General features: G+C 36.0%; 1 long non-coding RNA gene across 2 annotated transcripts; it reads left to right on the forward strand.

The window, feature by feature from the left end:
* Positions 1 to 29: 29 nt before the first annotated feature.
* Positions 30 to 14239, forward strand: LOC103886060. Of its 2 annotated transcripts, XR_649467.4 has the most exons (5): positions 30 to 78; positions 1687 to 1742; positions 8811 to 8941; positions 9310 to 9437; positions 10873 to 14239. It is a non-coding gene; the product is annotated as an uncharacterized LOC103886060 (long non-coding RNA). The 2 variants fall into 2 exon arrangements; XR_002523223.2 differs by having other exon boundaries at positions 35 to 78; positions 8811 to 9437.
* Positions 14240 to 22482: the final 8243 nt, after the last annotated feature.

Raw genomic sequence — 22482 nt, forward strand, 5'->3', positions numbered from 1 at the left:
CATAAAGCCTATTATTACCTCAATTTTACCAATGAGGAACTGAGCTCTGTTGCTATGAAGAATACAGCTCATGCACAGGTATGGATGAGATATTTGTACATTTCTTGAGTATTCACTGAATACTACCTTACATACATAGGTACATTAAATTTGAAAAGATTTGATGATTCCCAGATAAACTTCATTTTTGTTGATTTTTTTGAAGAGATTGTCTAAAGAGAAGAATATGTGGTTCTGGCTCATGAATCATGTCATGAACCCAACCTAGACTCTGTTGGACACCAAGTCTCCTCCACTCCTCTTCAGATGTCAGATGAGTCAGATGAGTCATAAGATAGGTCGACCCTTGATCAATTGTATACACAGATAAGGAGCTGCGATGCTGAAATGATCCCATTCACAGGGGATGGGATCTAAGACCTCCAAGGATACCAATCCACGGATGCTCAAGACCATTATATAAAATAATATAGTATTTACATGTAACCTACACACATCCCCTGTTATACTTTATCATCTCTAGATTACTTATGATATCTTATGTGGTGTAAACACTGTATAAATCATTGTTATACTGTATTGATTTTTATTTGTATCTTTTTTGATTTTTGGGGGTTTTTTTGGATATTTTCGATCTGTGGTTGAATCTGGGGATGTGGAACCCACAGATATGGAAGGTCAACTGTACTATCTTCATTGTTTAATTCAAGAAACTGAGGCATAGAACATTGCCTGTGGCTTGCCTGAATCTAGTTTTCTTCTTAACACCCCACCCACTGCTGTGGGATGCTTGACCATGTATAGATATGGTCACTGGGGAGGGAACTGGGGCTGGGACTGGCCTTCACAAGGCAACTGGTCTTGATCACCACTACATGAGGAAGGTCTTTATTTCTAGATGGCCACAGTTTTAACAGTTAGAGGGAAGATCAGAGATTACCATCCACCCCTCTCATTAGCTAAAGAAACTGAATGTCAGAGAACAGAAGGCACCAAATGAGTGGGTGGTAAAACCAGGATTGGAAACTCATCTCTGGAGCTCCAGGGCTTTTTCCAGTTTCTCCAACTACTCCTCAGTGTAGGGCTCTAATCCCTGTCTAAATGCAAATTTCCCTGGGAAGAGGGCTTCATCTGACCTTTGTATTGAATGTGATTAACAGTGGAAAGCAGAGTCTGCAAATATTTAAGTACCTGAGGAATAAAGATTAGCCCCAGGAAAGATACGACTCTGTCCACCTCCTGCTGAACCTCGTTACTGTAAGTGACTACACAAAGACCTTAATCAGCGCTCAGGTACAGATGTGACCACGGCTTCATCTAAGTTAACTATAGAAGGGAAGCTCTAGAGGTACCATAGAGATCCTCTCCTAAGGAACAGAGATTTAAAAGGCTTGTCTGGAGTCGCACCACAAATCAGAGACAAAAGAAAGATTAACTTTCATTTCTATGATCTTCAGGGCAATGTCATGTCTCTATACCCAGTCAGGCAGTATTTGGACCACTCTTTCCCAAGTGCGCAATACAGTCGCTGTCCTGCTTGTTGAACCTGTAGACGACATTTATCTACAAATGAGCCTTTAAAAGCAACACGTGTTCTTAAAAAGGGAGTGGGTGAAAGAATCTACTTAAGACTCACAATCTTAATAGTCATTGATGTTTTTTTCTTCCAATTTAATTACATTGCAGGACATATTTGGCTAAGACACAGCTACTTATGATGTCTACATAAATAACATGATCAGGTAAGTTTCAGTTCACTCTTCTCTTGATTCTACTTTTACTTCTAGATTAATATTACTTTTCAGCCAGTCTCAGTGGCTCATGCCTGTAATCTCAGCACTTTGGGAGGCCGAGGTGGGCGGATCACTTGAGGCCGGGAGCTGGAGATCAGCCTGGCCAACATGACAAAACTCCATCTCTACTGAAAATACAAAAAATTAGCCAGACGTGGTGGTACACAGCTGTAATCCCAGCTACTCGGGAGGATGAGGCACAATAATCACTTGAACCTGGGAAGGCAGAGATGGCTGTGAGCCGAGATCATGCCACTCCACCCCAGCCAGAGCAACAGAGCAAAGCTGTCCAAAAAAAAGAAGAAGAAGAAGAATATAACTTTTCCTGTCTCATTTGTAATGTGATAGCAAAGTAAGTGACAAGGTTTAATTGTCTCTGGAAGAAAAGCTTTTAAAAATGTATTCTGTAATACGCAACATATTTAGAGCTTACGATAAGCAATTTCTCTCAGGAGGAAGTTTTTCAAGGAAAAAAAAGTGACTCTAAAAGTAATTTCAGCAGCAAAGTAGATTAAATATCCACCATATTAGTCACAGAGCATTAGATGGAATTGAATTGACTGAGCAGAGGTCAAAGAGTGGCTGAAGTTTTTAGCCCACCAGAGGAGCAATAAAATCCAACCATACTTAAAATCATTAACTTTAAACCCTTTGATATGAGATCCAAAACCTCAGTGCTCATACTAGGAACTTCCAAATGCCATGCCTGGTAAAAGAATAAATTCCTTCAAAAGATCTACATTTCATGAAATACTTTAAGGGGAGTAGAAAGCAACAGAAAGAAACTGGAATTTCCAGGTTTCTCTAAAAAATCTCCAAAAATATATTTCTGCAAGGCTTATTAAACAAACTTCTGTTCCACCTTCCAAAACATTCTCAGGCCAGTGTGCTCCAACTGAACGTAATCTGTCAAAGACTTAAAGTTGATTTCTGGAAAGAAAGGCAAACCTCATGGGTGTGACCTTTCTCCTTTCCCTTCCCTCCTCTCAGCCCTAGCAAAGGTCTGAATCCTCATGGCCACCCTTCTGGGAGGTCCTGAACTCATACCTGAGGGGCAGTGACTTCAGGGTTCTTTGGTTTTGTTGTACTGTTTTATTTGTAACAACATCAAACTGGCTACAAGTCACCTAAAAAGGCACACTATGTGAGAAATCTAAGACCTGTAGTGCCCTTGCACAGTCAAAAGGAAAGTAACTTGAAGTAAGTCTCTGAACTTAGAAGTTGATCAGCAAAGACAACACAAAATTGAAGCAATGACTGGCAAGTAAACATAGTGGAGAAAGGGTCTCATATTATCAAGCTAATTCCTAAATAACAGACAGTGAAGGACAAAAGATAAATGCAGCTTTCCTAACCATTAAACAACTTCTCTGTTCTTTCCTCCATTTGAAACTAGTTTGCTCGTCATTGCTAAGTGCACTGAGTTCTGTATCCATTAGTTAACAAAATCAATTTTTGAATATCTATTAAGGGTGCAAGCAGTGTGTCAGTAAATGATGTGATGTCCTCTTTACAGGTGGTTATAGGGAAGAATGAAATGCTGATTTTAGGGGGAAATTTTGCTTTTAATTACCACTGTATTTATAACTAAACTGAAATTGTTTGTTCCTGAGAAAGCAGGTAGTTGATAGAATTTTCTGAGTGCTCAGACTAATGTACCTTTGGAATAATGTTTTAGGAAAAAAAATGTGTGTGGTTGGGCACGGTGGCTCACGACTATCATCCCAGCACTTTGGGGGCCGAGGCGGGTGGATCACTTGAGGCCAGGAGCTCAAGACTTGCCTGGCCAACACGGCAAGACCCCATCTCTACTGAAAAAAAAAAAAAAAAAAAATTAGCCCGACATGGTAGCACATGCCTGTAATCCCAGCTACTCCAGAGGCTAAGGCAGGAGAATTGCTTAAACCTGGGAGGCAGAGGTTGCAGTGAGCCAAGATGGCGCCATTGCACTCCAGCAAAAGAATCTGTCTCGGATTTAAAAAAAAAAAAAAAAAAAAAAAAATGTGTCCAATAAAGGCAAATGTATGTGAATTTGAGTGATGAAAACTACAGCATTTTAAAAGACAGTGAGCATTACATTGCTGAGCAGGCAGTAAAAGTTCAACTTTTGACAGCATGAGGAGAAACAGGATCTCCAAATACTAAGAGTTGGATCAGGAACAGACACATCCCCATGTGGGTTTAGCTGCGCTTGCATGGGCCAAAGAACCACCGCTAAGCCGTGAGGTTGGGCAGTATGATTAGGAAGCTACTCTGGAATGTGAGAAGCTGTGATATTATAATTCAATTAAGAAGCATTTATATTGAGAAAGGATAGTCCTATGAAAAGTTAGGAGACCTAAATAAGACTGTATGTGTAAACAAGCCTGTATGTATGTGTCTGTGTATGCATTTATGACATATATGGCATCTGCGAGGGATTTTCTAAAACTTTAGTAGGAAGCCAGGCGCCGTGGCTCACTCCTGAAATTCCAGCACTTTGGGAGGCCAAGGCAGGCGGATCACCTGAGGTTAGGAGTTCAAGAGCACCCTGGCCAACGCAGTGAAACTCCGTCTCTACTAAGAATACAAAAATCAGCCAGGCACGGTGACTGTAGTCCCAACTACTCGGGAGGCTGAGGCAGAACTACTTGAACCTGGGAGGTGGGGGCTGCAGTGAGCCAAGATAGCACCACTGCACTCCAGCCTGGGCAACACAGTGAGACTCTGTCTCAAAAAAATAAATAAAATAAAACTTTAGTAGGAGAGCTTTAGGAAGGGAATTGCATAGATTATTCACCACTCATTGACTGTGTGAGTTTGTACAACCAGCTTCACTTTCTTCTGCCTCATTTTATGTGTCTGTTAGATACAGGTCATAGTAACAGTTCTAATATTATGTGGTTATTGCAAAGATTCACTGAATTAATACATGTAGGCATTAGAACAATACTTGGGACATACAAAGCACTTAAATATTTGCTTTTATTATGTTTTTTTTTTTTTTTAGTAAGTGCTGAATACACATGGTACACAATTTAAAAGGTATGAATTGATACATGGTGAAAAATAAGTTAGCTTTCTATCGCTATCCCCTGGACTCTCAGTTCTCTTCCCTCAGGCAGTCATGGTTACCAGATTTTCATGTAAACTTTTAGAGATATTATATACATGTAATACGTGCATGTCTATACTTTAAAGAAAATCAATGGTGGAATACTCTGAACATCATTCTGCACTTTGCTTATTTCACTTAATATCCATTTTGAAGATATTTTCATATCAGTTCTTATAGGAAAAGACCTGCTCACTTCCATAGCAATATATGGTATTTTATTAAATATAAGTGCCCTGATTTATTAAGCAGTTCCCTTTGGATATACATGTAGATTGTTTCAATCTTTTGCTCTCATAAACAATGTTTCAGTGTGCCCATGTAAATAGACATCGTTGTGCATATGTATGTTTATATCTGTAGGAAAAATGCCTACAAGTGAAATTACTGGGTCAAAGAATATGTACATGCCTGATCTTGACAAAATTGTTCAACTGTCTGAAAGGAGATCTTCAGATGTGCATGGTACTTTGTCCAGTTAAATTACATTGCAAACAAAAGATATTTCATGTCATAACTGTTTTGAGAGTTGGAGTCTTATTCTGTCACCTAGGCTAGAGTACAGTAGCACAAACATAGCTCACTGCATCTTCGACCTCCTTGGCTCAAGTCATCCTCCCCCTGCAGCCTCCTAAGTAGCTGTGACTGCAGTCATGCACCACCATGCATGGCTAACTTTTAAATTTTTGGTAGAGATTGGGGTCTCGCTATGTTGCCCAGACTGGTCTCAAACTCATGGCCTCACGCAATCCTCCTGCCCCAACCTCTAGAGTCAGTGGGATTACAGGTGTGAACCACTGTACCTCCCCTCGTATAATAATTTTTAAAGGAAGAAATCTATCTGCCATCCAATATCCAATATAAGGCATTTGATGTAAAATGCCTTATAATTTTAAAAAGATTATTTGTAATTATTTTTACCAAGTCATCTTCTCTTCCAGAAGTTATACAGCTAATGAAGTAAGTTTGCTCAGTCTGGATACCTATGGTAGATTGTGTGTCTGTAAAATTTACCCTGATCACATTATAAAAATAGAATTTAGGGCTGGAAGTCAACAGAGAAATTATTTCTCCAATCCTCTCATCTGACAGATGAGAACTTAAGGGACACCTGGTTTAGGTTATGTACCCATGGTGAGATGTGGCACCAGTGGCAGGAAAAGGCCTAGAAGTCGGGGGCCCTCATTCAGGGTCAGGCCTCCCTCTTCACACTTGATTGTCTCTTCCCATATTTTAGAATCTGGATACCTCATGAAGCCCAAATCAGAAGACAAGAAGTAACATTCAAACTTATATAAGAGTAATTTTTTATAATTAGGCAGGGATTAGGGGTGGCAATGGTGGGTAAAGACTGCAATTCACATATCTATGTGTCTAACTGGGATAGCGAGGAAATAAATAAGGTCCTCTGAAAATTATGTCTAACAACAAATATTGAGGACATCAACAGTTGTGTCAATAAAATCAACACTTCTATGGTTCTTCTCTGATGAGGTACGCAAAAATATCTCTTTATGTCTTTTATATCTTTAGACATATGAAATGTTTCATTTCCAGAGAGGTTGTACATATAGTTTTCTGAAGAATAAAATATTTTTCTTGAGCAAAATTCAGTGAAATGAATGTAATAGCACTTAATACATAAGCTAAAGCTTATTTCATAGGTAGCAAAAAACCAAATTCTCCCCTCAATTTCAGAAGTTCTCCCTCAAAATATAACTCCCTTTGAGGTGCACTTTCTCAGAAGGCAGTCAACAGTAGTCAAATATTTGTACAGCACCCATTTTAACGTTCCACATAGAAGATGACAGGCTGGGAGAATTAACTGTAAATCAAGAAACTGGTTTTTAGCATTAACATCAAAAACATGAATATCATCTTTTTATTATAAATAAATAATTGTATTTAAAATTAGACTCGTTTACATAACATAAATTCATATCTGATGAAAGGAAAAACATAAATAATCAAAACACTCCACAGCATCCCTTAAGAGAGGCTGAAGAACAGTGTTTAAGAAATACTATCTGTGACTTCCATAATGAGACAGCAGCATCATTTTGTTTCCTACGATACAAGATTCTCCATAGAACATCTTTTATTTACCCCATACATAAAACACCAAAGCTAAAAGTTGACATGGCCTCACATAAAATTAGCTCTGCTACAAATCCCAAACCATGTACATAGAGTGACTAATTATTTCCCTGCTTATTTGGCTGGTATCATTAGAGTACATCTCATTTTACTGTTTTTGTATGTGCTTTTACATGTTTCTCCAATTTGATATTATCTGTTACAAACAGTCAGCTACTTACCGGCTGCTTCCAAAGTATTTTATAACAAGCCCAGGCGGGTGCTTAATGAGCCTATTACAAGAGCTGCAGGGAGAAGAGGCTTTTGTGAGCCCCTTTCTGCCTGTCCGCTTTTGAGTTTATAAGGTGGGAGAAAGCTGTCGAGAGCAGAGTTTAAATGAGCCTTTGCTGGCTGATCTACCTGTGAATAGGACTGGTGTGTTTCAGTTAGAAAGTGAGTGGCTCCAGGGAGCATCTTTTCGGGCTTAATTTGGCAGCTGCATAAGCCTCCTGACTGGGTGCTTCCAGAGCCTGGGCCCTTCCAGAGTCTGGACAGATAAATTCTCATCTTCACTCCAAGCATAAACTTGAGCAAAAAAACTCTTTTCCAGACTCTGATGTCAGTCTGCTTCTTAAAGAACAGGGTTTAGTCCCATAAATTCTACTGGATATAAATGATTAGATTAGACTCAGTGCCATAGTAAAGACTCCTAAGAGCTGAGGTCAGAGCAACCAGCAATTTTATCCTACCTCTGCCCCTTACCAGCTCTGGGACCTTGAGCAAGTTACTTACTAAATCTATTTGTGTTTCAGTTTCCTCATCTGCAAAATAGGCGCGATAATCATGCCTCCCTCAATTGTTTTGAGGATTAAGTGTTGCATGTAAATTACTTACTTTGCACAGGTTTCTTATTGTCTGTGGCTGCTCCCAGTACATAGTGAGTGTTTTCTGTGGGAAGTACAGATTCATATCCTCCTCACTGCCCACCAGAGAGCCAGGTAAAAAGAGGGGACACCCAAATGCTTATTTGAATAAAATTTCTAAGTGTGTTAACACACTACAGTTGGTTCAAAAAAAAAAAAACCTTAACACAAAAAATAGCAATTTTTTTATTTAAAAAATTTACAAACCCTTGTGTCAAATATTATTTTTATTGCCTAATAATGTATTTTGTTTTATTTTGTTATTTGCTATTGAATTTCTCCAACACTATCATCCCAGTCAGAGCAGGTAGCCCATCCCTTTGTATTTTTTGTATTTCTCTATCCAAAAAGTTTTCTAGAATTGAAAGTAGATATTCAAGGACTCTTTCTGTATTTTGTGAAAGATTAAACAAGGCTGGATGTGGTGGCTCATGCCTGTAATCCCAGCACGTTGGGAGGCCGAGGCAGGTGGATCACTTGTTCCCAGTAGTTCGAGATCAGCCTCAAACATAGCAAAACCCTGGGCAACACAGTGAAACCCTGACTCTATGAAAAATACAAAAATTCACCAGTCATGGTAGCATGCACGTGTAGTCCCAGCTACTTGGGAGGCTGGGGTGAGAGGGTCGCTTGAGCCCGGGAGGCAGAGGTTGCAGTGAGCTGAGATTGCACCACTGCAGTCCAACCTGGGCAACAGAGTGAGACTTTATTTAAAAAATAATAATAATAAAAGCTAAACTAGGATACTCACATGGGTGTGTGGTGTGTGTGTACATAGCGTTTGTGTTTCTGTGTGTGTGTTTTACATTGAATTTGGAAGGCTTTAGGCATTCAGTTACTCTCCAGCTACTAAAGCCCCCAGCCCTCTCTTTCCTTTTATACCTAATCCACTTAGTGTATTTATTCTTACTTCTTTGCCCCTAGAGGACTTTGACCCAGCAGTCCTGGAAGCTCACGAAGACACTGTGCTGTGATCCTGGAAAGAAAGGGAAGAGAGAGAAGGCCACGTATGGTGGCTCACACCTGTTATCTCAGCACTTTGGGAGGCCAAAGTAGTAAGATTGCTTGAAGTCAGGAGTTCAAGAAAGGGAAGAGAGGAGCACTGTAGGTGAAGGCTGAGGCAGAGCTTTCTCTGAACTAAAAGAGGCCAGATGTTGGCAACAGTGCCTCTGCGGGAGAAACTGAGCCCTGCACTATGTTGGAAACAGAAGCTCAAAGGGGAAACCCCAGAAAGAAACTCCCAAAGTCACCCCTGATTCTTCCATGTCCCAAACCTGATATAAAAGCCATGAAGCCACTGGACCGAGTGACCATGAGGCAGCAGCCCCTGAGAGTGTCAGAATTCAAGTATGACTTGGTGGCCTGTGATAGATGGCCAGCTGAGGAGGCCTTCCTAATATCTTGGTGCTGTGTCACTCCCCAGGAGCTAGGCCAACTATGGGAATGAAGAGGAAATGGAAAAGAACCCAGAACGCCTGACCACCAACCCAGCAGGATGGCTGCTGGGGTCTTATTAAATTAGTAAAAAAGAAAACAAAAGTGATTTGTCAAGTAAGTCACAGCTCACTTCATCGCTATCTTTTTTACCGTGATCTATTTTATGCTGAATTAAAGAAAATAAATGCTACACTGCAATAAGAGAATGTTACAATTATGCTACTATATCTAAAGTAAGCGTATGTGTTAGAGGCCATTTCAATGTTGAAAATTTTGAGGTTCAGACCTGCTAAGCATTCTCCCTCCTTACAAGTGCTGTCCTCTGGCCCATTAGCGTAGTGGCCTTATTAAACAAGAATATACTTATAACCCAGGCAGGACATGCATTCTGCAGTTGACCATGGGCCTAATTGGAGGCCCCATATGCTTTTGATACATGCCAGCCACAAAAGAATTTGAGTTTTATTTATTTTGTTTTTTTATTTAATTTTTAAAAAATTGCTGTGGGTACATAGCAGCTGTATATATTTATGGAGTACATGAGACGTTTTGATACAGGCATGCAATGTGAAATAAGCACATCAGCATTCTGAGTTTTACATTCAGGATGTAGAAACCCCAGGGGCAATGCTTTCAGATACCCTGACTCCCTATGCTGAATTCCACCATCACTCCATCTCACTGACTTGGTTTTAACATGAATTTAAAATGCATTCTTTTCCTTCTCTAAGTAAATGAAACTGGTAGGGTTTATTTGAAACAGAAAGGGTTGGTGGAGCACGGTGGCTCAGCACTCGGGGAGGCTGAAGCAGGAGGATCACTTGAGCCCAGGAGTTCAAGACCAAGTTGGGCAACATAGGGAGACCCCATTTATATAAAAAAATACAAAAACTAGCCAGGCATAGTGGCACCTGCCTATAGTCCCAGCTACTTGGGAGGGTGAGGTGGGAAGATGGCTTGAGCCCAGGAGTGGGAGGCTGCAGTGAGCCATACACGATCCAGCCTGGGGGACAGGGCGAGACCCTGTCTCAAAGAGAGAGGAACAGAGAGAGAGGGAGAGAGGAAGAGGAAGAAAGAAAAGGTCTTCACAAGTAGCTCAAAAACAACATTTGTCTTCCAATCAATCTCTCCAGTATATTTTGGTGACTAAATATTTGACTCTACTTTTGTCTCCAAATGTGTTTTCCTTCCTTCCTTGCTTCCTTCCTTCCCTCCTTCCTTCTTCTCTCCCTCCCTCCCTTCCTCCCTTCCTCCCTTCCTTTCTTCCTTCCTTCCATCCTTCCCTTTTTTTTCTTCCCTGAGGAAAGCAATGCTTTATTCATATCTTTGGTCCAACTAATGAAAGCCTCAAAAAATAAAACTATTGCTAATTACCCCTGTGACTTAATGACTGACCACCAACGGGATCCAGACCAGATTCAAGTGTGATTCGCATTGTTGGCTCATGTCTGAACTCTTCACCCTTAGGCTGTATAATACAGTTTGTTACAAGCCACAGACTTTTTCTATTATGCTGAAAGAGCATAATTTCATGTTTTCTGTGTTTCAGTTACGTCACTGCCATTTTTAGGAGAAATTGTGATCCTGTCACCCTTTTCCAGTAGAAGAGATGTGGCCTGCTCACAACGCAGATTCACCTCCAATAGTGACCTCCTGAGCAAAAAGAGAAATCCATTTCCATGTTCATTTGGGCCTTTGGCCTGCCTACTGAGTAGGCCTGCAAGGCTGAAAACCATGCTAATTACATAAGTGATTTAATTTCGATAATGTAAGAGCTGACCATTAGATATCAAACCAGATTTGAGAGGGATTTGCTCTGCTTCATGATGTCAGAATTGTCCACCATTAGGCTGCTTCATGCAGATTTTTTTTTTTAACTAGTTGAAAGTATTTATAAATAATTTCAAAGATTTAAAAAAATCAAGAAATTTTAAAAGTCAAAAGTATACCAAGGTTCTTGTGTGTAGATAATATACAAACGTAAAATAGAGAGGGTTTGTACCAGACCTTAAAATGTGATTGATTTAGAGGCTCAGGTATGATTAACTTGATTTTTTTTATTTTTATTTTTTTTGCTTCTGACACAAACTAATCATAGAAAATGTCTTTTTCCAACCACTGTAGAGTTTAGTTTGGGGTACCTTGTAGAAAATTGATCCCAGCTACTGTGGATATAGTCAAGTAGAGACATCATTTCAAATGTTTGATGTGATCCATTAGGAAAATTCCAAATATTGCCACAGGTTAATCTTACCCTGCGTAGCAATGTGGTTTTTTTTTCTGCAAAGATTACTATCCTTAAGATTTATTAAATCCTGCATCAACTGCATCTTGTTGTTTTCTATTGCAGTTTATTGAACACAGAGTAGTCTTTCAGGACAGAGACATAAAGATCTGCTGTCTCAGTTCCAAACACACTAATCTCATATCTTTCCATCAGAATTTCTTCTCATATGTTTTATGGAAATGTGGAAATATTCAAAAATAACCAATATTCACTTCATCAGTTTGACATCATGAATAGAAGTCAATAGAAGCGAGACATCCTTTTCTCTAATAGGACACAGACTTCTGTGTGGTTTGATTTTTGATGACACCAATCACCAAAGCATAACTCTGAAACTGAGTCCTACTCATTCTCAATTTGGCATCCTATCCCTACCCCTATAATTCACTTCTGGGGCAGAATTGCGGTCATTTCTAATAGCACCCACAGTTACTTAATTACTAGAGTAATTGGTCACTTGTGTACTCACAATCAGAGGCAAATGCTTGATTTCCACTGCAAACAGCTGGTATTATTTTTTTAGCAGAATTTCTACCTGAAATTAGAAACTGCCACCCAAATTGGAGGTGCAAAAAATGATTTACCTAAAATTTGGGCAGAATCAATTTCTCATTTTGATAATGGGAACTAGTAATTGAGAGAAAATAAATAATGAGCGTTGTTTCTGTGACCTTAAGAAATCTCTGCAGGAAATAATGAAAGGCAATTGTACTAGGGATGCGGTGAAGGGAGAGAAAGGAAGAAAGGAAGATATAGAGGAAGGAAAGGAGAGAGACAGACAGATGAAAGAGAGGAGAATCAACAATTCTAGAGAAAAATAATACCACCTTATCAAAATGTGCATGCTACCTTACCAAAGCATGCCTGACTTCTATCATTTAAATTAGAACTGCAAGAATGAGGCTCAAGCGATCAATGTCTTTTCCCAGATAACAGAGGAGAATGCTTAATATCCCACTATATTTTTTTTGTTCTTAAAAACTACCACCTCCATGCCTGTAGGCTTTTCTCCCCCTAAAGATGTCGTGGGGCCTGGGGAACCACTTAAAGTTCCTTGCCATGCTTGCCCAAGAAACACAAAGTGTTGGTGAAGTATAAACAGAGAGCGCTTTTTCTTTGACCCACTCTGCAGTGTGATGGGGTAGTGTTGTTAGTTTATGTGAGAGAAAATAGCATAGGCTTTCTGAAAAAAAGTGGAATTGGATTAGGGCCTTTGTGCACGCCTCAATGCTGAGGGGAATTAGCAAGAGTTGTAGGCACTTAAAGGGGCCCTCATGCTGAAGCTTATCCCAGATTTTGCACAATAAACATTTGAATATCAACAGTGTTTTGCAACTTGCAGCACTAATGTATAAACTTCTCTCTTTTGAAACTCCCAAATCCTTCCAAATGTCTGTAACACCCTCTACATAAACATATAGGAGCTAGGGTAGAAAACACCTAGTCAATGATGTAAGTCTGCTTTTAAAAAGATCTTTCTCCTTTTCCATCTTCAGGATCTAGAATGTTTTATAATGGTTCGTTGGTTTAAGGACTTTAGATGCTCTATTTAATTTTAATCATTCCACTTTCTTTCAGGCTTTGCATCCTGATATGGGGGATGGGGAGTGTCCAGGAATGGATAAGGATGTGTGGTTGAGTTTAGAACTGTTTCACCAAGATTTTTGTTTTGTTGTTGTTTTAAATATCGGACTCCTTAAAGAGTCTTGTTTTACAAAGAATTCTTCTGAGGGTTTCAAAAGTAAATTCACCTCTGCAAGGAAAGAATGATTTTGTCTGTTAAAGTCTGCTGACTACCTCTTTGGGAATCCACATATACGAGCCAGTTCCCACCCTGAAAACTAATCTGATACTCAGTCATCCTAACTGAAGACAGTAGGCTGATTTTGTAGTAAGAGCATCCAACATCAAACAGTTATTTGATGTTCCTGATATTAAGCAAGCTCTATTTTTCTCTTTAAAAATTTCAAACTCCCAAAAGTGAATTCAAAATATTGTAGAGCCTTGACGGAGGCTGAAAGGCATTAATTTCTCTCTTCTGAAATCGATCAGCAGACAGACATACTATTTTGTTTTCTGAGAAGAGGATATTTGCTTTTGGTTGCTGGTATAGCAGAATTCTTCCCTTCAGTTCTTTGTGTAATCCATTATAGCAATGGTGTCACTTTATAAGATTTGATGCTCTTAATTTTGTACTAAAGCAAACACTTGGGATGCAAGCACATTTTTCATCAAAATCTACATCGGCAGTTTATGGAAGTTAATGAATAAACGGATCCCCTTCTTGCTTTCCAGCATGTGTTATCTAGAGATGATTCTAAGCAACTCAGCCTGGCAGTAATGTATTCCATCCAATTGAGGAGTTTGCAGGAAAATATATCTACAGTGACCCAACAGAGTAGTAAAACACTTGTTTGAAATTATTTTTTGTAACTGTGCTCATTTCATGCCTGAAAAGACGGTGGTAAAAATCTCATTGCACCGGGGGCTGGTTGGGGGGCTGGGGGGAATGAAGACATAACTGTTCTGCCCAGCTCTGAGGCATGTTGAAGCAGTTTGCCTATTGAATTTGATACAATGATGTGTAGATGAATAAAGTTATCTCCGGTTCTGAATAGGATGGTGTCAGTGGGAGGGTAAGAAGGGGGGGGAACTTGGAATCTGAAAAGAATTCTTTTTTTTTTCTTTTTCTTAAAAAAAAAAAAAAAAAAAAAAAGAACTTGGAGGTCAGGGTCCAGCTGCCGGGCAAGAGTAGAACACAACAAAATGCTGGACAGGCCTAAATAAAGACAACTATAGACACCCAGACACACATATTGCAAAAGTTGCTTGCTTCAAGTAACTAATGTATTAACATATATTTCTATAGGCAGAGAGCTATTTTTCACTTTAGGCTGTCTTAGACTCTGATGAAAACGTAGGAACATCAAGAGCATCTGTAAAAATTACAGCTTTAATGAAACAGATGAAACAGGCCATCAAAGGTAGGAGAAAAGAAGAAATTCTAATGATTATGGCTTAATTCTAATAGATTATAATTATTATGATTGGTATGAACCAGTTTCTGACTGACATTCCATTTTCCCCCATTTAAGCTTTCATTTAAAAGGGGGGTAGGGGGGTGGGCAGGGGAAAAAAAACTAACAGCCACTAATTATTCTGCAGGATTTGCTGCTTAACTCAATACAAGGCCTTTAATCAAATAGAGTAAAGAGATAAAACCTTTAAATGTGAATCATCACACAGATACACACTTTTCCTTATCCTGTTCTTTTTATATTGGTTTGAAAAGTTAACATTTTGATTTCTAACCATTCCAGTTCTGTGATATAAGGAGATGATCTGAAGAATTTTCGGGTGGTCAGATGGATTATGACTAAAAGGTTGGGAAGTTTATGATAAATCAACTTGATCATCTAATAAATGTCTGTTGTCTGTTCTTACTGCTGTTGATTGCTTTTTTTATTTTTATTCAAATATGCTGTTATTTTCCAAGAGGTACACTAATGATTGTTAAACACTTATTTTGGTTCAGATGATGCTCATATGTAATCTGATAAGTTTTTTAGAAGACAGAGAGAATGAGAAAAAAAGAGATTGGAGTAGGATAGGGGAGGTGCAGCCTAAAGGGTCTGAAAAATATTAGTTCCCACTGCCATGTTACAGCTGGTTCTTTTCTAGGGAGATATGTCAGCAAAAAAAAAAAATCTCAAAAATCAAATTTTAGACTATATACATGTATTTATTTATTTTTACTTTCATCTTAAGGTATTTTAGGGATCTTCTCTCCTACCAGATTGACAACATGCTACATAAGAGTTTTTTTCCTCTGTATCTTGCACACTAGTGTGGTGAATTAGTCAACTACAATTTCCCCAATCATGGAAAATCAACATTAATGAAAATCTTATTTTTCTGTATCTTGGCCTCAGAATAGTGTAAGTCCGGAGCCGAAACCTGAACTTACAATTGTAAATATTAATATATATTCTTGAAAGGATATTTTCATAGAAATTAAATTTTATTCTATACTCACAATACAGGGAAAAGTGTCTTACAAGTTGAAAAGTATTTCACATCAATGAAAAATCACGAAAACACTAATAATCATGCATAATAACCTGCATTATCATATTAGCTTGCATTACAATCTTGCATATTTCTACATTTTATCAAAGTCATTTATACTAGTGCTTCTTCTTCCATTCTGTAATGGAAAAAAAAAAGCAAAACAGGAACAATCTGTAGATTTAACTGGGTTAAGCTATAGGGTGGCACCATTTTTTTATTCACGACAGTTGTTCTGTACTTCTACCAAAAAAAAAAAAAAAAAAAAATTGGATGAGTTTCTGCATCCTGCGTGTTGCCATTAGGCTATTGACACCCTATTGTGTGGTTGAGAGAGGTAAAGTAACCCAGGAGATTATTCAGAATGTGAGATTGTAAATGTTTCTTAAAGATGTCTTTACAGAAATTATAGCTTCTCTCGTGTGGTCTTCCAGGCTGCAGTGTACAGCCGTGGAGTTGCAGTTGTTAAAGGCAGGATTGGTAGCATGCTGTGTTTAATGCAACTCTTACCAACAACTCACAGAGATTAGGAGACTGGCAGAATGATGTCAATGGAGGTTTAAGGGCTCTGCTTTCTGAAGTTGTTCGGAGTTAATAATTAATGAAAATCTTTCTTTGATGGCTCTTTTATATTTGGATGCAGCTGCCTGAAAATCAACCACAAAGGAAACTTGATTTTGTTTGTCATTAATTTTGACTTTGCTTAACAAATGTTTTTGTGCGCATCATAGCCTTCCTAATTTGGCCTCGGTTTAATGTGGAGATGAAATCTTTGATTAACAAAACTGTTTTAATTTTCAGGGGTTGGTGACAGCGTTTTTTCTTAGAGTTAGTATGTTCTCAGTAGTTTTGAAATCTTTCAGATGGGCTCAATCCAAGTAGCAGTTCAGTGGCGATGCTAATTTTCATGCAATATGTTCACAGAGGAGTTCCTATGCTCATGCAGTGTAAGAATGTATTCTGAGTTCCCTTAGCATATGAGCACTTACTGCGATATTTTCTCTTATGCTATATTTTTAAAGGCAAGAGGGAGAATTACATAATTACCTACAATATGTAAATGCTAAATGTCTTCTCTATACACTACTCCTGTCAAATAATATGCAACAATTTGGCCAAATGGATAAGGAAGATATTAATTGAGAAAAAATTAAACTTTGTAGTATATCCAGGTTTAAAGATAGCCTAACAAACTGTTGCCATAGGATACACGCAATTTACCAGGATTTGTATTTGCACCAAATCTAGTCGGTCTCAAATAACTCAGTATGGTCTTCAAAATAAAACAGCAAATTTACTGTTTGTGTTATGTGTATTGGATATACTTTGGTAGAACCATACTTAAAGTCATTTCAAATGTCTTTTTTATGCCAAAACAAATCCTGTTGACTCATTTCCAATTTCTAATTATATGAATAATTATTTCTGATTCCCACAGTTCTTCTAAATAGCATCTATTTTAATAACTGCAATTGATACTTCCATCAGTTAATATACTGTCTTGCTTCAACAAATAACTAAACATCTGCTGGTCGCATTTACTGTCACTGAGTAAATGATTTTATTTAAAAGAAATCATGTAAATTAGAGAGAAGGATAGAGTACACAATTTTCCCTTTTTCACTAGCAGAATACTTTCCTTTCCCTTAAGAACTGTTTTTAATACCTGAAGAAAATCGTCATTGGCCATATTTGCTTTCTGTAACAAGGTTAGGGGATGAAAATCTATTCCAGAAAAATAATATAAAAATAAATCCTATTTGAATGAGGATATTCCTTAATGTCCCAACTGTTGATATTTAATGAGATAACTGGGGTAGTCGAGATCTTTAATACTTGTTGGTACAGGTGCTTAATTTTGCTATGGTATGGTATGTTATGTTATGCTCTATTATCTAACTATAGCCATAGAAGTTAATCAAAGCTTTCTGTCCCTAAATCTCTAACTGTTAAGGAAAGGAGACTAGATGCTTTTAACAATATTTTTCTTAGAATTTCTTTTCCCGCAAGCATTTACAAGTCTTTTCCTCAGCCCTTTCTAATAACTACAGATGGCATGCTTTAAAAAAAAAAAAAAAGAAAAGAAAAGAAAAGAAGGAAGCCTTCTTCATCATTTCAACTTCCCAGTGTTATCGGTGATCTCCTGTAATTGATAAGAGCATCTCCTGCTTGTTTCTATCTGACAGATGTCAGGTGCAAAAGCTGCAGACCTAGTGGGGTCATCATACACTTGTTCATGTCCTTACCTGTTTTCACTGAACAGGTTAGAAAAAGAAACTGCTACTGTCTTTCTGGATGTGTGATTACTACTTGGGTTGGACTTGACAACACCTCGGAAAGATGTGTCAAAAAGATAGGGGGACTACTTACATTAAAGCTTCCAAACCAAAATACCAAAAGGTAACAAGGTAAAGAACACAAAGACAGTGGAGAAAATAGGGGGAAGAATTATTTTAATCAGTGTAGTCAATAATATCATTTAAAAAAAAAACTTTCATTTTAAAAAAAGAAAGCAAAAGTTATGGATTTTTTTAATGAAAGGTTTTCTTTGCAATTTGGCAATTAAGTCAATCATACAGTTAATATGGAAATGCTTTTTAAAGAACAGTGACACTTGTTGCAAATGTTTTCTTTTGACAACATCATATAATCACACATGGAAGATACATTTTTGTTTTTGTAGAGGTAATTATAAAATCAATATTGCACACATGATCATGACTGTTCCATGATTGGTTTTGTGTTTCCAATATTGAAGACTTTTAGTTCTTTATGTAGAAAAGGAAAAAATAAAGAACACTGGCATAAAAATAGTGACTATTATCATTCCTAATTTAATTCTATTGAAGTTCCTCTTTAGCTAAAAATTGAAATGGCCTTCTTACTGTTTTCGTCAGGATACATAATTTACTTCATTGTCAGTTTCCAAATTGTCATATAATTTTCAAAGGCTAAGGAAAAATGTATTCAATAGAAATGTTTGCCATTCAGGATTATTCAGGGAAGAAGTCACAAATTTAACCATGTGTATATCTTCTAAAAGAGATTATGCAGATACTTAAGAAACAGAAAGCTAAAGCACTACCTGATTTTTATATTTTTTAATCTTGAGAAAGTAAGCCATGACATGGAAAATTATTCTTGCTGTTGATTATAACTTTACCGAAAAAGTATAGACATCTTTAAATATATTATCTCTGTGTTGGCTAGAACAAAATTTAAATCTGCAACTCATTAGCTTTAATCAGAAATACACTTTCAATGGCATAACACCAAAACTGAGAATATATACCGCATGAAAAATGAAAGGCTAAACCACATTCACTCCATTAGCTTTAAACTATGACAAGATTAAATATTGTTTTCCTTAAATTGATTTTATGTGTTCCTGCTGTTTTTACTGAGTCCTTCGCTTTGTACTTTGATTACGTTACCCTTTGCTCAAAAGAAATCCACTGCTGGAATATTAGAAAATGGAAAAAAAACTGCACCATTGTTCCAATGTAATAGATATTGTTTTAGAATGTTTGTCCTTGAGTTTAAAATAAAAGGTATGCTAATAAGTGCCCTATTCAAGACTTTACTCTCCTACACTAAGAAGCTTGTTTTCATTTGATGAAAACTATTAATGCTAAAACAAAAATAGTTTTGAATTCATTTATAAGGGATATGCACCTACCTCTTTAGTGAAAATCAGTGATCCATTAAGGCTTTCTAGCTTTTTTCCAAGCTGTGAGCATACTGAGTATTTAAGTATGAATAAGAGTGAAGGTGGGGGGTAGGTTTAGCTAAATAAAAGATTGCTTGATATCTTGGGGTTCTTTGAAGAGTTTTATAGGCTTAGAGTTCACAGTTTGAATGAATGACATTTTTTTAGCTTTTATATATGGAAGTTTGTTAACCTGCATTTCAATTATTGAATAATTAATTATACTAATTACCTTCGTGAAAAAATTTACACCGTGAGCAACCTAAGCTTCAGTCTTAAATTAAAGCTTATAGAATTGATATTGAAGTAATTTAAATTGTCCTAGGATGTCAGTGATATTTATTTTTCAGCAAAGAATGTTCACTTTGCATTAAAAAATATGGAGATACTCTGGAATATTAGCTTAGTATTTATCAAACAAGATATGTAAATGTTAAACTATCTAAATACTTTATGCAAAAAGGCCAGATATTTACCTGTTACATAATTTTTGCATTGAGGATTTGTAAATCAAAGAAATAAAAATATGTATACATTAAATGCATTCTTATGAGGAAAACTGATTTCTATTTCAAGAAATTAGTTAAGAAACAAGGAAGAGTCAATCGCAAAACAAATGCCAATTTATCATTGGAAATATTGCCTTTTTAAAAAGCATTTTAATGGAATTAACATATACCAGAAATTCTATAAATTAAAGAAATAAAATTTGTCATTCTTTAATAAGTGTTTACTGCCTTTTTTAAAAAAATTCTTATTCTTTATTTACCTGAGAATACTTAAATAAGTCTTCAAAAGCATTAACAAAATGAATTGAATCTTTCAGACTTCCATGAAATACTTTCAGTAACAAAAATAAATAGAGGCAAACAAAGTGCATATGGGCCAATATTGACACAAACCAATGAGAAACAGAAAATTCACTTTTATTCTGTTCACATTTTTTTCCTCCGAGCAAAACTCTCTGCTACAGTATTTCTTTTTAAGAATAAACAAAATTAAGATGCCAAACTTTTCCCTGGTTTATTTATTAACCATGATATTAACTCAGAATTTTAATACATCTTTTTAAAAGCATTTAAATCTTTATTAACTACAACTGGTGTTTGATCTGTATAAAGGATCTGAAGTGTAGAAATAAGTTCGATAGATAAAAATGAGTAAATTAGTTAAAGTCGTCACTCAAAATGTTGGCTTATCTTTAATCCAATGGATCCAGATATACTCATATCACTTTATTAAATTTCATTATTTATTATGGACTATAGAAACTGAAATAGTAATATTTTATTAGAATTTTCTAAAACAGAAAACATTTTAAAATAATAAATGATTTAAAATAATAAATCATAAAATCAAACCAAGCCCATAAATCATTACTTTCTCTGCCCTTCCTAATACTGCCTTTAGAAATGACTATTACAATATATTAAACATAATAGGGCAAACAATTTCTAAGATATTGCTTTACTTTTCTACAATATTATGTTACCTCCCACTCTGATTGCCCTTGAAATATATATATATATATATGCGTGTGTTATATATATATTAGTTAAATTTTATTACATGGAATTATTAATATGAAAGGCATATTTTTATAAGTTAGAATGTAAAAATTATACTATCATTTAAAAATACCTCTAATTTTGACAGCCTATGTAAAAATTGTGAAATCTGCATGAGATTTGTTTTACTTTTATTGTATTAAGTCCACAAACAGAAATGTATTCAGATGTATCTAAAATCAACCTTCTATAAACATAAAAATATTGACAAGGGAAAATAAAGCTCTACTATATTAAAATAAATAAGTAATATTATTGTTAAACTCTACTTACTGTAATTTATTTTAATATTTTTAAAATAGATCTTAAATATCTAATCAATGGCTTTGATTCAATTAATTTCAGTACAAGTATTTAAATAAGTCACAAAAACTTAAACATAAAAATATTAAGTGCATTATTCTGAATTCTATTTCATTTAGGTATAAAACTTAAAGAAAAACACTTCTTAAAAATGAATTTAAACAAATATTAGTTGAATATTTAACATAGTATTTGATTTAATGAAAAATTACTCACAAAATGGCAATAATAAAGGACAAAAAAAGAATTTCAATTTCTTCTGGAAATTTAAATTACTAAAATAAAGGATTCATTGTTTATATTGAAACATTATAATGTGTATTTTAATTTTAAAGTTAAAAACTTTAAAAATACCATTGTAATTTTTTTATAAGTGAAGTTTCTCTAGTATTAAGTATGAAAAATAATAACTATGTCTTGGGTTTAAGCATCAACTGAGATGAATTCTTTCATATTTTTTAAAACCTAAGGTATAGACATAATTTAATATAACCAAATATATATATTTAGTGTTGTTAGTTTTGAATTATTTGGATCCAAATTATATGTTCTTACCTGAAATGCTCAATCTTTAAGGAAGCCTAACTCAATATTTAAATAAAAATATTTTGTATTAAAACTTGGAACTATTTTGCCCTATTTTAGTGGCCTGTGCTACCTTGCTATTTATAAACCTTTTGAAATCTTTAGAAACCATAACCAGTACCCATTATATATGACAGCATTGGCCACCACTTTGTAGTAACTAAAGGAGGTGTAAAAAAATCTTATCTATTTTTACTGTAATTCATTTTGGTGTTGTTTTAATGATCTTCCAATATGTGCAGATATCACCCTGCAGATTGAAATCATTAAATAGTCCTTTATACCAAACCCTACATTCAAAGAAGAGTTATCAAATACTTGAATTATGATTTATGAAATTTTTTAGATTTGTCAAAAGACAACATAATAAATGAGAATCATAAATTACTGCTTCATTTATTTGCTCAGATTTCAGTTACATAAAAATTTTTTTAAATAACACCAATTTTCTTAACTTTAACTTTTTCTCATGTTAGAATGTCTTCATCATAAACTAATCTGAGTTATTTGGTCAGGAATAGATTACATAGTAATGAATAAGAATATTCTAGAATGAAAACTAGAATAGGGCCTTCCAGAAATACAAAAGGCAGTTAAATTAAGAGAGAGTTTTCTGAGATCATAAAGGATAAAAGTTCT

The sequence above is a fragment of the Papio anubis genome, chromosome 7 (genome assembly GCF_008728515.1).
Source record: "Papio anubis isolate 15944 chromosome 7, Panubis1.0, whole genome shotgun sequence".
NCBI classification, from domain to species: Eukaryota; Metazoa; Chordata; class Mammalia; order Primates; family Cercopithecidae; genus Papio; species Papio anubis.